General features: G+C 43.1%; 1 protein-coding gene across 4 annotated transcripts in view; it reads right to left on the reverse strand.

Annotated features, from left to right (window-relative positions):
• CLASP1 (cytoplasmic linker associated protein 1) overlaps window positions 1-16,138 on the reverse strand; it is a 261,865-nt gene that overhangs the window by 229,702 nt on the left and 16,025 nt on the right. Inside the window, exon 2 of one of the 4 annotated variants that reach the window (XM_061135371.1) lies at window positions 14,269-14,383. The exons of the other annotated variants lie outside the window; for them this stretch is intronic. The gene's annotated coding sequence lies outside the window, so the exon portion shown is untranslated. The remainder of the gene's footprint in view (window positions 1-14,268; window positions 14,384-16,138) is intronic. 4 annotated transcript variants of the gene reach the window in all.

The raw sequence follows: 16,138 nt of genomic DNA on the forward strand, positions 1-16,138 counted from the left end.
GCTGTGAGCTCTGAACTCCCACGTCTACGACAGGCTTCTCCACGAGAGACGGTAAGAAGGTAGGGCAATTCCCACTAGTGACTGAGAGCAGTGACAAGTTAGTATTTCTTACGCGTCTATGATCGGCTAGGTTCAGCAGGAGGCTCTTCTGCTGACCTGCCTGGGGTCACTCAGGCGTCTGCTGCTGTCTGCCACTCTGACAGGTGAAGAGTCTACAACGGCATCACCTACATGTCTCAGGCAACGATGCTGGCTGTTGGCTGGACCTCTCGCCACCCGTGATCTCTAACAGCTCAGTAATACAGTCTGTAGTTCAGTACATGTGGTTGGAGCATTCCAGGATGGCCAAGAGAAGACTGCCAGGCCTCACAAGGCCCAGGAGGCAGAACCCGCGAATCACTTCTGCCACAGTTGACTGTCAAAGCAAGTCACAAGGCCAGCCCAAGATAAAGGTGTGAGGAAATGGATTCCACCAGCTAACAGGCCTCAGAATAGTGCAGCAGTGCACTTCAATCCTACGTGTGCACACTCGTGTGCACATTCGTGCAATGAATACCTGAGTGAGGTAAATAGGCCTAACTTCTCTGTTTACCCGTCATCTTGATTGCTTTTATTTACTCAGCAGTTTATGATACATCACATCTGACCACAGTAGAAACATCTGCTGTGTCGCTTCAGTCTGAAGCTAAGTCGCTTCAGTCCGACTCCGTGCGACCCCACAGACGACCGCCCACCAGGATCTACTTCTGCTTTACTGACCACGCCAAAGCCTTTGACCGTGTGGATCACAACAAACTGTGGAAAATTCCTCAAGAGATGGGAATACCAGACCACCTGACCTGCCTCCTGAGACCTGTATGCAGGTCAGGAAGCAACAGTTAGAACTGGACATGAAACAACAGACTGGTTCCAAGCCAGGAAAGGAGTACATCAAGGCTGTATATTGTCACCCTGCTTATTTAACTTACATGCAGAGTACATCATGAGAAATGCTGGGCTGGATGAAGCACAAGCTGGAATCAAGACTGCCAGGAGAAATACCAACAACCTCAGATATGCAGATGACACCTTTATGGCAGAAAGCAAAGAAGAACTAAAGAGCCTCTTGATGAAAGTGAAAGAGGAGAGTGAAAAAGTTGGCTTAAAACTCAACATTCAGAAAACGATCATGGCATCTGGTCCCATCACTTCATGGCAAATAGATGGGGAAGCAACGGAAACAGTGACAAATTATGTTTTGGGGGATCCAAAATCACTGCAGATGGTGACTGCAGCCATGAAATTAAAAGACGCTTGCTCCTTGGAAGAAAAGTTATGACCAACCTAGACAGCATATTAAAAAGCAGAGACATTACTTTGCCAACAAAGGTCTGTCCAGTCAAAGCTATGGTTTTTCCAGTGGTCATGTATGGATGTGAGAGTTGGACTATAAAGAAAGCTGAGTGCCTAAGAACTGATGCTTTTGAACTGTGGTGTTGGAGAAGACTCTTGAGAGTCCCTTGGACTGCAAGGAGATCCAACCAGTCCATCCTAAGGGAAATCAGTCCTGAATATTCACCGAAAGGTCTGATGCTGAAGCTGAAACTCTAATACTTTGGCCAGCTGATGCGAAGAGCTGACTCATTTGAAAAGATCCTGATGCTGGGAAACACTGAAGGCGGGAGGAGGAGAGGATGACAGAGGATGAGATGGTTGGAAGGCATCACCGACTCAATGGACATGAGTTTGAGTAAACTCTGGGAGTTGGTGATGGACAGGGAGGCCTGGCATGCTACAGTCCACAAGGTCGCAAAGAGTTAGACACGACTGAGTGACTGAACTGAACTGAACCACACAAGATACAAAAGAAATAACTAATCTATGACTTGACTTGAAAATGCTTCCAACTTACTTGGAGAGAACAAGATATACACACTCACAAGATGCTTGTCAGTGTAAGAATTCAACACACACAGGATCCGTGGCAGACTTCACAGACAGAATGCCATACTGCCACATAAGGGGTATGAGTAAGTACTATAATCACTTTGGGAAGGGATAGATCAAGAAGGCCTGGAAGACCAGGTCAAAACCACTTAGACAATGTTCAACTGGAGCTCTGTCTTGAAGCGTGGACGGGGTGTCACACATCAGTTAAGGCACATGATCAGGGAAGAAACACAAGCAAGTGAGGGCGGTGGGAACCTGTGCGTGGCTGAGGGGAGAAGAGCGGTGACAGACAGCAAGACACCTGCACGGAATGGGCAGGCACTGTTCCCCACGTTGAAGACAAAGAAATGACGCTTAAGGGACCTCACTAGTGGTCCAGTGGCTAAGCATCTGCACTCCCAATGCAGGAGGGCCTGGGTTCAATCCCTGGTCGGGGAACGGGATCCCACTTGCCGCAGCTAAGCCCAAGCTCTGCAACTACTAAGCCTACGTACTCTAGAGCCCATGTACTGCAACAGAGACCCAGTGCAGCCAGAACAAAAACTTCTTTTAAAAAAGAGAAGAGAAATGTAGCTTAGAGGGGAATTCCCTGGTGGTCCAGTGGTTAGGACTCTGAGCTTTCACTGCCAGGGCCCAAGTTCAATCCCTGGTCAGGGAACTAAGGTCCTGTAAGCCACTGTGGCACATGCAGCCAGCAACAACCACAAAAATACACCCAAAAAAACTTTGCCCAAGATTCAAAAGCTAGTGACTATCAGGCTGTAACTGAACACCAGATCTGCCTGGCCCTAAAGTTAGTGTTATTTTCATTATACTATGATACTAGACTACTGCCTCACTGAAAGTCCACAGCATGGGTACTTAAGAACTTAAAATATGAAAATGTTAGATTTACAGTATATGGAGCATGAGAAGCAGAGGACTAAGAAACAAGAAATCAAATTACAAAGCACTTGGGAAGCTGTAATAATATTCCAAATCACAGCATCAAGAACTACAATGGAATATTTCCAGCACCAGTGAATCAATAAACACATCAAAAGTCTCCCTGGAAGAATCAGAGAAAGCAGACAGCATACCTGACAGGCCAACTCCAAAAGCCAGAAATGAGCAGAATTTATTCACACTCATCAAAAGCAGCTGTTTCCATCAATAAGACAACTTTTTGCACTATAACAATCTACAATTACAACACGGTGTGGACTTATACAGACGTCCCAGGCAAGCCTCCCTCCCCCGGGCCGACCTGCACCCCACTTGCCAGCCAGCAGCCACAAGGTCACTCAGTGAGCTGACATTCGCTCTGGACCTGCCAGATGACACGCGTACTCGGCTGACTCCAGGAGAGCACAGAGTCACGGCCCGCGAGGAGGTCATTGCCTCGAAGGACAAAAAGACAGAAATACAGATTATGGCGGCACGGAAAGAGCCCTAAACCAGAGGCTTGAGGGTACTGCGGTGGCGGAGGAGGGGGAGGAGACAGTCCTGAGGGAATCCAGCTGGGCGCTTCAGGACGGGACCCGCCCCACACACCCAGCGGATGGGCAGCCGCTCCCCGGGCCCGGCCTCCACGCCTGGGCCCGCACAGACGCCCCTCACCCAGAGCACGCGGAACCTCCAGCCTCCCCGCCCCCTGCCTCAGCTCCTCACATTTCTGTAGTGGCTGCACCCTCCCCGGGCTGACGACTTCCCCCCTTCCAGCTCTCTGCTCGCTATGGCAGCACATCTTCCTGACTCTGTCCCTCACCAGGCCATCCTGCTTCCCACCACAACTGCCCATCCCTCCACTCTTCTGGTCAAGGGCACTGCCTCAACCTCGTTAATCAGGTAAACTTCTCAATCTTGCTCCCCTTTGCGTCTGGATGAAATTCCATGTGGGTGTTAATAGCGTGGCACCACCCGCCACTGTCTCTCTCTGTAGTAGTTGCCTAGTAATCCCAAACCCTGGGTGAATCGAAGCTCTGAACCAGCTGCCTCCTCAGGCCTTCAGGGGTGACCGTGTGGAAGAGAACACACACATATCCAACCAGTCTGGTCTTAAATTGATCCCATCTCAAAATTCAGAAAGGCCCTGACCACCAGCAGCACTCCCACTCACATTCTCTGGGAAGCCTGTGTGACTTTCTCTCTGCAAGCACCCATCTCTGCAAGCACCCGTCTACCCTACCCGACCCCACAGCTCTCTCCCGACAGCCTCACCTCCTGCTCCATTGGTAACGTAGGCAGGACCAGACAACTGAGATCTTCACCAGCAAATCAGGACGGTCACCAGCAACTCCCCTGATAACGGAACAAAACTCTTGTTTTGCCCCCTCGACCTTTTCAGTTGCCTGCTCTCCAGCATCTGCAAGCTCTCCTCCATCGGCTCTCTCCCAGCAGCTGAGGCTCTCTCTAAATCATCCATCTTTAACTGGCCGTCTTGAGCTCACACGCCTTCCATCAGTGACACCAGGAAGAGTGAAGCCCCTTTAAGCAGATGTCTACGCCAGCGAGCTGCACGGAGGCACTTCCTGTTCCCCGCTTGGCCCTCTCCTCTGGTTTCCCCTTGTCAGGACCACCAGTGACTGCCCTGCTGGCAGATCCCAGTAATACTTTCCTCTGCTTCACTAACTCCACCTCTCAGAGGCATCCCAAAGCTGACCACTCCTTCCTTCTGAAAAATTTCCCATTTCCATGAAAACAAATGAGTGTTGCCTTGCTGTGACTTCTCTGGCTGAACACTTACTCAAGTTTCTGTAATCATCTCTGTCCCTCTCCCAGAGCTCTCTGAGCAGCTCAGTCCAAAGCCTCTCCCCTTCTCACTTGGCTCACCCCAAAATAACGTGCATCCATTTCCATAAAACCTTTTAAAGCCTATAGAACCGATGACTCCCAAGTTTGAACGCCTGGATCACCAGGCACAGGCACCGGCCTCTTTTCGGTTCCAAACTCTCTACCACTTCACAGCCTTCCCTCTCTGTCTATGTGGCTGCGCCGGGTCTTGGCTGCAGCCTGCGGGGTAGGATCTTTGTTCGTAGCATGCCAACTCTCAGCTGCAGCGCTGGAACTCATAGCTGCGGCATGTGGGACCTTTCTCCCTGGAACAGAGATCGAACCTGGTATCCCTGCGTGGGGAAGCATCGGCCACCAGGGAAGTTCCAGGGCCTCCGCCCTCGCTGTTCCTGCCGCCTGGAACACAGTCCTGATGCTACACTGCCTGTCACCTCAGCTCCAGTGTCACCTCCTCAGCAAGCCCTTTAAGACCACCCGAGGGGGTCCCTTACCACTGCATCCCGTCCTCTTCCTTCAAAGCACTCACAACAAGTTGAAATTTATCACATGTCTATTTACCTATTTGCTGGCTGATTTTCCCACAGGACTGTCAAGCCTTATAAATGAGGGGATATTGTTTATTTGTTAACCTAATGCCTACAACTATGCCTGGTACAAACACAGCACTCAAGAAATAGTTGTTGAATGAATGAAGTCTGCTTGAGTTGAAAATCAAAAGAAAATACTCATTGGCAACCATTAACTGAATTCAGTTTCTTCTTGGGGAGTGGGAGGTGGGGAGCTTGGGAGAATGCAAAACATTTCAGATAAAAGGAATGTGTAAATATACGTGGACAAAGCGCACACACACACAAATGACAAGACTGTGGCCTATTCAAAGGAAAAGAAGCAATTTGCAAAGGCCAAAGCACTGGTTCCCAACCTGTAAACCCCGCCCCTGAGGTGAGAGGTGGAGTGATTAAAAAACTGTCTGAGATTTTAATTTAGTGCAGACACAAACCACGACTTATCCACAACCTAAGTATTCCTAGCCATATATTCAAACTTATGTACATGAAGTTATGAATCTTTAAATGCAAAGATAACGTAAAAGTATTTCTAAATTCTTACTTTGAGCCTGATAATTTTTCTCAACTAACGGATAGCAGGAATCCCACTTCCACAGAGCCCCGGTAATGCCAGCCAATGAAAAGAGTTCTTATCCTCAGAAAGTCTGGCGCTGAGCAGACGAGGCCCAGCAGTCAACCGGCACCAAAGGCCCACAGTGCGGTGGCCTTCAGGGAGCTCTGCACACGTCATCTTGGAAATGCAGAATCAGGAGACGCTGGATAGGCATACATTTATTGGAAAGATCACTAAAATCGGGAATGACTCAAGTCATTACAAGAATACTCTGTGAGAGGGAAAAAGAAAAATCTTGTTGAACTCTCTCCCTCTCTCTCTCACTCACCCCAGAGTGAACAATAATTAACTACAGTGAAGTCATGACAGAAAAAAACTCTAATGTATGATGTAAATGCCCAAAAGTGAATAAAAGGATGAAGTTCATGGTGTTAAAAGGGAAGGTCATATGAACAGAAATAAATCATTAATGTTAGCTAATTTCTGGTAATAAGATCACAGATTTTTCTTTGTACTTTTCTGTATTCTCTAAATTTTTTCTATGAGGAATATAGAAAATATATGCTACTTTTATAATTACAAAGAGAGAAGTACTATTCAAAAATGAGACATTACCATTTGATACTGAAGGAAAATCTCCCTTTCAGTATTACTGTGTCTGACTCTTCATGACCCTATGGACTGGAGCCCGCCAGGCTCCTCCGTCTACGGGATCTTCCAGGCAAGGATACTGGAGTGTGTTGTCATTTCCTTCTCCAGTTCAGTATTACAGAATATAATATATAACTGTCAATGCAGTGTAAAACAAGAAGTCTTAAATTCCCAAGAAGATGGAACTGGTGGATTAGCTAGTTCCACAAATTATGTGGTTAAAAACTACATAATAGAAGGAAAAAAAAGTACAGAAATTAAAAAAAAAAAAAAAAAGCAGCTCCACATTACTATATACGCTGTGCTGCGCTTAGTCGCTTAGCTGTGTCCAACTCTTTGGCTCCTCTGTTCATGGGGAGTCTCCAGGCAAGAGTACTGGAGTGGGTTGCCATGCCCTCCTCACATTACCATATACATACTGTTAAAAAATAGAAGAAAATAAACACTGCACAAGAATGATTACTACCTGCCTTCACTAGTATTTTAAAGAGATAATTTTTTACAAATTTTTCAGACAGTTTAAACGTTTTTTTCTGTGAACTATAGAAGGAGAACATAGTTTTACTTTTTGTTTCCCCTCTGGTTGATAATGAGAAGAACTGCTTCTATTCTACCCCTCAAAACTTCCTCAAAGGTGAAACAAGATGGACATACACTGAGAATTGCTGAAGCATGTTGATAGGTACATGAGAATATGGTACACCATTCTCTCCACTTTTGAACATGTTTAAAATTATCTGAAATTTTTAAAAATCCAAAATAATTTCTTCAAAAGAACTGTAAAGCTGAAGTCCATGTGGAAAAAAAGAATACCTGCATAAAAGTAGTAATTAAACAAGTATAGGATATGAAACTGCATTTTTCACATATATATGTAATTATACACATAGCTTATACAATGTACAGCATGACATTTATACACATATAGTATGATACAGCCCACACGTGAAACAATCACAGGAAAAGAGAGAGTACGTGAAAGATCAACGCGTAACCTCGGAGTAACAGGTTTCTGTGAGCTTATCTCCTACTTTTCAGAAACTTCCTCGACTTTTCATATTTTCTGTAAAGAAAGACAAACATTTTAAGAGTGTTAAACAGAAAGGCAGTTATTTCATAACTTCCACTTTATTCATTCAACAACTGTGAGACCAAGAGTAATTAATTGATGAGAAAGATACCTCTCCACTGGCTGCTGACTTCTCCCACAAGACAGATGTAAACAACAGCATACAAACTGTTAGACTACAGAGACAACTTCCCTGGGTAGGAGAGAACAGTAACATAGATTACAGATTCCCAAGGAAGGGTCTCACCTGAAAACAAGAGACCTTGTTGTTAGAGACAAGACAAGCCTTATTACAGTGATGAATACGTTGGCTCCTCCAGAAAAAGGGAATTTGTATTTCCACTCAGTCAAGAAGCACTTACTTTTTCTTTTTGTCCACAACTTATCTAAGATCCCAGATCCCTAACCATGGATCAAGCCTGCGCCCCATGCATTAGAAACACATAGTCTTAACCACTGGACCACCAAGGAAGACCCACAACATTCACTTCTATTGTATTTTTCAAAGAACTTCTCATACAGTTTCATTGTAATGACCAGCTTCGTTTCCCGTTTACTATACTAATGAAAAACAGATCACTAAACCTGAATGACTCCTTACAATGACTTTGAGTAAAAATGACTCCTTTACATGATTTTTGAACTATAAATCACGAATCATTAAATTCTTCCCTTTAAAGTGTATGTAATTCAGCAGTTGTAAATAAATTCACAAAGTTGTGCAATAATCACCATTACTTAATTCAAGAACATTATCACTGCAAAATAAAACTTCTATTATCCTTTAGCAGTCATTCTCCAACCCCCTCTCCCAAACCCATGAAAACAGAAAATCCACTTTCTGATCGAATGGATCTGCCTACTCTGGACACTTCATATAAACGGAGTCATAAAATATGTGTCTTCCATGTCTGACTTCTTTCACTTAGCATACTATCTTGAAGGTTTATCCATCTCATTGCATGTATCAGTATTTCATTCCCTTTTGTGGCTGAATAATATTCAATCGAATAGCTGTACCAGAATTTGCTCATGTAGTTATCTGCTGATATTAGGATTGCGTCTACTTTTTGGCTATTTACAAATAATGGTATGAACACTCCTGAACAAGAATTATGAGGACAACTTTCCAATTTTGATATACAAATAGGGTTAACTAGGCTACAGGATACGATAACCAAATTTAGAGTTCTAAAGAACTGCCAAACTGTTTTCCAAAGTAGCTACACCATTTTACACTGCCACGGAAGTATATGAGGGTTCCAATTTCTCCACGTTTTCAGTAACACTTCTTGTCCATCTTTTTTATCAAAGCCACCCTAGGGGGCATGAAGTGGTAGCTCACTGTGGGTTGGATGGGCATTTCCCTAACAACAAAGAATTTGGGGCTTCTTTCAAGGGCTTGCTGGACATTTCAGCATCTTCTCTGGAGAAATGTCTAATCAAATTCTTTGCTTGTTTAATTGGGTTGTCTTTACTCTTGATTGTAAAATTTTTTATATACTAAGGATAAAAGTTTATCAGATAAATGATTCACAAATATTTTCTCTCATTCTATGGGGTGTGCTTTCACTTTCTTGATGGTATCATTTGAAACAAAGTTCTAAATTTTTGTAAAGTCCATTTCACCTACTTTTTTCTTCTTTTGTTGTTTGTGCTTTAGATGTCATACCTAAGAAATCATTACCTACTCTAGTACAATAAAAAGAAAAAAACAGAATCTACTGTCTAATCTAAGATCATGAAGACTTGTATCTACTCTTTCTTCTAGGAATTTTACAGTTTCAAGTGTTACATCCTGATCTATGATTGAGTTCATTTATATATATATATGAGTGAACAAATGGTCCAAATTCATTCTTCTGCATGTGGATATCAACTTGTCCCAGCACCATTTGCTGAAAAAACTATTCTTTATTGGATTGTCTTTGCACTCTTGTTGAAAATTAATTGACTATAAATATTAAGTATTTATTTCTGGACTTACATTCTATTCCACTGACCTGTATGTCGACCCTACCCTTTATTTCAGCAGAAGACTGGTTTGCTTACTATAGCTTTGTAGTAGGCTAAGTCCTCCAACTTTGTTCTTCCTTTTCAAAACTGTTTTGACTATTCAGGGTCCCTTGTATTACCATATGAATAGGAAGATGAGCTTGCCAACTTCTCCAAACAGGCAGCTGGAATTTTAATAGGGAGTGGGTCAAATCAATTTGGGGAATGGTGGCATATTAGGTCATTTGATCCATAAATATAGGATGTCTTTCCATTTATTTAGATCTTTAATTTCTTTCAATGTTGTGTCTCTTTCAGAATATATGTTTTATACTTTTTTGTTAAGTTTATTCTTTTTCATTCTTTTTGATGCTTTTGTGAATTGAACTGTCTTCTTAGTTTCATTTTTGGATTATTCATTGAAAGTGTATAGAAATACAACTGATTTTTATATACTGATTTTGTACCCTACAACCTAACTGAATTCATTATTAGTTTTATTAATGCCTTATAGTGGATTCCTCACAAGATCATGTAATCTGCAAACATTTTTTTTTACTTCTTTTCCAACCTGGATGCCTTTTATTTCCTTGTCTAACTGCCCCAGTTAGAAGCTTCCGTACAATGTTGAATAGATATGGCATAAAATGACATCCTTTTCTTGTTCCTGATCTTGGAAAAAATTTAATTTTTATCACAAAGTATGGCATCTACTGAGGGTTTTCATGGGTATTCATCAGTGGCTTTTATCACACCAAGAAGCTCCCTTCTATTTCTAGTTTGCTAAGTGATTTCATCGAGTAAAGGGGTAAGATTCCGTCAGATGCTTTTCCTGTACCTATTGTGATGATGTTCAAAATCCTCCAAGCTAGGCTTCAACAGTACGTTCCTGGAGAACTTCCAGATGCACAAGCTGGATTCAGAAAAGGCAGCGGAAACAGAGAGCAAACTGCCAACATCCCCTGGATCACAGAAAAAGCAAGGAAATCCCAGAAAAACATCTACTTCTGCCTCATTGACTACACGAAAGCCTTTGACTGTGTTGATCACAACAAACTATGGAAAACTCTTTAAAGAGATGGGAATACCAGACCACCTTACCTGCCTCCTGAGAAACCTGTATGCAGGTCAAGAAGCAACAGTTACAATCAGACATGCAACAACGGACTGGTTCAAAATTGGGAAATGAGTACATCAAGGCTGTATATTGTCACCCTGTTTATTTAACCTATATACAAAGTACATCATGCGAAATGCCATGCTGGATGAATCACAAGCTGGAATCAAGACTGCCGGGAGAAATATCAACAGCCTCAGATATGCAGATGACACCACCCTTATGGCAGAAAGCGAAGAAGAACTAAAGAGCCTCTTGATGAAAGTGAAAGAGGAGAGTGAAAAAGTTGGCTTAAAGCTCAACATTCAAAAAAGGAAGATCATGGCATCTGGTTCCATCACTTCATGGCAAATAGATGGGGAACAATGGAAACAGTGACAGGCTTTATTTTCTTGGGACTCCAAAATCACTGCGGAGAGTGACTGCAGCCATGAAATTAAGACACCTGCCCCTTGGGAAAAAGAGCTCTGACAAAACTAGGCAGTGTATTAAAGAGCAGAGGCATCACTTTGCTGACAAAGGCCCATTTGTCAAAGCTGTGGTTTCTCTAGTAGGCATACACAGACATGAGAGTTGGACCAGCATCAGAGAACTGATGCTCTGGAACTCTGGTGCTGGAGAAGACTCTTGAGGGGCCCTTGGACAGAAAGGAGAATGAACCAGTCCATCCCAAAGGAAGTCAACCCTGAGTGTTCACTGGAAGGACTGACACTGAAACTGAAGCTCCAATACTTTGGCCACCTGATGCGAAGACCTGACTCACTGGAAAAGACCCTGATGCTGGGAAAGACTGAAGGCATCAGTTGAAGACTGATGGCATCACCAACTCAATGGACATGAGTTTGGGCAAACTCCGAGAGACGGTGAAGGACAGGTAATCCTGGTGCTGCAGTCCATTGGGTTCCAAGGAGTCGGACATAACTTAGCGACTGAGCAACAACAACTGTGATGACGATGTGATTTTTGTCCTTTACTGTTATGGTTACACTGATTTCCATATGTTAAACCAACTCTGCATTCCTGGGATAAATTCTAGTTGGCCGTATAGTGTATAATCCTTCTGATAAGATGCTGGATTCAGTTTGCCTGAATTTTGTTGAGAATTTTTTTTTTTTTTTGCATCTATAGTCATAAAGATACTGGTCTGTAATTTTCTTTTCCCATCAGGTCTTTGTATGATTTTGTTAACAAAGTAATAATATCCTCAAAAGATAAACTAGAGACATTCTATTTACTTCTTTATTTTGAAAGAGCTTGCGGAGAATTTGCATTTGGTAGATTTAACAGAATCACCAAATATGAAGTCATCTGAGCTGGAGCTCTTTGTGAGATGTTTCCTGATTTTTAATTAAATATCTTTACTGCTATTGGACTATTCAGATTTTCTTTTTTTGAGTCAATATCCAGGAATGCATACATTCTGTTTGTGTTGTCTAATCTGTTGGCGTGTAACTGTTCTAGTGCTCTCTCACATTCCTTTTTATTTCTGTAAGGCTGGTGGTGATGTCCTCTCTTTCATTCCTGATTTAATTAATTTGAGTCTTGTCTTTGTTTCTCTTGGCCAGACTAGCTTAAGGTTTCTCAGTTTTGTAGATCTCTTCAACTCTTGGTCTGTTGATTTTTGCTTTTTTCTCTATTTCACTTATATCTAATTTAGTATTCATTTTTTTCTTCCTCTGCTTGCTTTTAGTTTGTTCTCTTACTAGTTTCTTAAGATGGAAGTTTAGACTACTGGTTGAAGGTATTTCTTCTTTTTTAACATAGCTGCTTACAGCTATAAATCTCCCTCTAAGCACTGCTTTCACTGCACCCCCAAAGTCATGGTGCGGTGCTTAATTCTGTGCACAGAGCATAGTAAGCACTAAATCAACATTCATCCTGAACAGTGAATTACTGCGGGGCTTTCTTTAATTGTGGTAAAAACCACACACAAAATTTACCGTTTTAGTTACTTTCAAGCGTATGGCACACCAGCAGTACACTCACATTATTGAGCAACCAGTACTACCATTCTGCCTTGTATTTTTGTTCTCAGTCATTTCAGACTATTTCCTAATTTTCCTTCTGATTTCCTCTTTTATCCACTGGTGATTTAGGAATGTGCTGTTTAATTTCCACATATTTGTGAATTTCCCAATTTCCCTCTGTTAGTGATACCTATTTTCATTCCATTGTAGTTCAGAGAACATACTTTAAATGACATCCATCCTTTTAAAGTTACTGAATCTTGTTTCATGGCGCAACATATAATCTATTCGGGAGAAGGTTTCACATGCACTTGAGAACAGTGTGCACTCATTTTTGTTTAACGTGGTGTTCTATAGATGTCTGTCCCTTAATGATTCAAAACAGTCTATCTGCAACTAGATCACCTTTAAAAGAACAATTGCCAGTTATCTAAATCGTAAATTTTTCGGGGAATTCCCTGGCGGTCGAGTAGTTAGCACTCGCACTTCCAACTCTGTGGCTTGGGTTCAATCGCTGGTTGGGGAACTAAGATTCTGCACACTGCATGGTGCAGCCAAAAAATAGACAAAATAAATCTTAAATTTTTCATATTATCCCCCATTTTTATGCTGACTACTTACTCCATACATATATTTGTGCATATGTATATATATATATGGACTTCCCTAGTGGCTCAGATGGTAAAGCGTCTGCTTACTATGCAGGAGACCTGGGTTCAATCCCTGGGTTGGAAAGATCCCCTGGAGAGGGAAATGGCAACCCACTCCAGTACTCTTGCTTGGAAAATCCCATGGACGGAGGAGCCTGGTAGGCTACAATCCAGAGTCGAAAAGAGTCGGACACGACTGAGCGATTTCACTTCACTTCATATATATACAGATGAGGTCTTCTCTTTAAAAATAGAAATCTCAGTTTTAAGCACCATATTAACAGTTGGTTTCTAAGAGTGAAACCTACCGAAAAGGTTAGCAGAAAAGAGCATATATACTCACACAAGAGATTTCCTAACAGGTTCTGAAACACTAAATCCCCAGGCTTAGGTGAAGAAGAGGGGAGCAGAGCATTTGATGCGTCATTTGATAGCACGACAGCTGACACGGCAGTCCCAAATTTCCCAAGGGAGCTGGGTTACACCCACAGAGAAAAAGAAAACCCGATTAAGTACTGGTTATTCAATGTAAAGACAGAAGGTGTAAGAGGGCTTGGGGTATAAAAAGCACAGGGAGTTTTTTTCTGCTAATGAATAGAGAAGCTATAGAGAATTAACACAGCAATAGTTTAACATTTGGGTTTCATTTCAGCAATTCAAAATAAGCACAGGTACTTCACATTTGAAATAGCACTTTCCAATCCACTAAGTGATTATACAAATGCTACCTTCTTTCTTCCACTACAAAACTTGTTTAAGACTGTTACTGTCGTGCCTACTTACAGATTCAGAAGCAAGGAAACTTCCAGGGTCACACAGCATGAAACAGAATCAATATTTGAACCTGAGGTTTTAACTCCAAATCCAGGGCTATTTCCACCAGGTCACAGCTACTGCTTTCTTATCAAGAATACACACAACCCTCTATGTACTTTAGACCTGTGTACACATAACTTGGGCTTCCCAGGTAGCTTAGTGGATAAAGAAACCACCTACCATTCAGGAGATGCAGGTTCGATCCCTGGGTCAGGAAGATCCCGTGGAGGAGGGCACAGCAATCTACTCCACTATTCTTGCCTGGAGAATTCCATGAACAGAGGAGACTGGCGGGCTACAGTCCATGGGGACGCATAGAGTTAGACACAACTGAAGTAACTTAGCACGCATGCACACATAACTTAGGAAAAAGAACTACAGAGGAAGCATACAAACACCACACTTAATGATCCCAAAGTAAGAGCAGAATAGCCTCAACAGAGAGCAGCAACTCCTCTTGGCACAGCGACACATACTGAGCAGGGGCTCCCGAGACAAAGAGCAAAGAGGAGGAACCACGTGCACCCCCAGAAGTAACCTACTTATCAGCGAGCCTTCGCTCGGAGAGCTCAGGGCTTCCCACCGAGGCCTATGGCAAGCTAAAGGTATGGTCAGAGTGGGAAAGAAAAAGAAGAAAAAGGGTAACTGGTGACCACTGAGGGAAACTAGCTGAAGGGTGAACAGAAACACTGTTACTATTTTTTGCCACTTCCTGTGACTATATAATTATTCCAAAATGAAAAGAGGAAAGAGTGAAAGAATGCACACAAGGTGGACAGGCTTTGGATCGCAGTTTCTAAGTTCACCGAGCACCTGCCGCGAGGGCCGATCTGCCAGACGCGGCCGTCAGTGAGCCCCAGCCCCACCGCGGGGAGAGACAAGCGAGCAGTCGATGCCCACGCAGTGTGCCGCAGTGCCTCCTGCAGCATCAGCTGTTTTTCTGAGGATTCCTCAGAAGACAAAGAAAAAAGAGAGCCCACAGCAGTGAAGCAGCGTAAGGGCGCCCCGGGGAAGGCCCTTCCGGGTGCACCGCCACGAAGACACAGGCTCTACTGCTGTCACCCCCAAATCATCTTCTGGGCTTCCTACTCCTTGCTCCAGAAAGAGTCAGACTGAAGACACAGCATCTGATGAGCTGAGAAGACCTACAGTCAGAGCTTCCAATGATAAGGAATTCTGTGCACACTGAAGATAAAAAATTGAAATAAGGCTTTACAAATTCATTTAATCACTGAATCTTACTGGGTTAGCGTCATATCTTTCCAGTGCAGTGTAAGTAACCAGGCAGAGAAAAATAATCGGCAACATCAGCTAAGCCAAGGCCAGGACACTGAAAACACAGTCTCACATGTGGCTTCCAACCCACCCACCACTCACCCGGATTTCAAGCACGCAGACTTTACATCTGTACTTTACTGAGCGTACACGTAACAGGCAGGGAAATTCTGCTGTATTTCTCAGATCAACTATAACAGAACACTGCTATTACTACAATAACATTTTTATATTCATATTTTCTGAATTTAGGGAAAAAATTTCCAAAAGAAAAGGACACAAAGAGATCTGTGCCTTGCCTATGTTACTATGTACTGAACTGTACATACAGATGCTCACTTTTCAAACTGAGCTGTGAGTGCCTCAATATTTTTCCAACACTGACTTATTCCTACTCATCGCCAACATGGTTTTCTTTAAAATATAAAAAAAAAACCTAACTCTAGTCCCACACTTAAACAAATCACTTAAGGGCTTCCCTGGTGGTCCAGTGGTAAAGAATCTGCCTGACAGTGCAGGAGACATGGGTTCAATCCCTGATCTGGGAAGATCCCACATGCCTCAGAACAACTAGACCTGAGCACAACTACTGCACCTGTGCTCTAGAGCCCCGGAACCGCGACTCCTGCAGTCCACGCACCCTGGAACTGGTGCTCTGCAACAAAAGAAGCCACTGCGACGAGAAGCCACCGCACCGCCACGAGAGAGCAGCCCTTGCTCTCTGCACCTGGAGAGCAGCCCCACTCTCCACAACTGCAGAAAGTCCGCATAGCAA

Source organism: Dama dama, chromosome 33 (genome assembly GCF_033118175.1).
Source record: "Dama dama isolate Ldn47 chromosome 33, ASM3311817v1, whole genome shotgun sequence".
Classification (NCBI taxonomy): domain Eukaryota; kingdom Metazoa; phylum Chordata; class Mammalia; order Artiodactyla; family Cervidae; genus Dama; species Dama dama.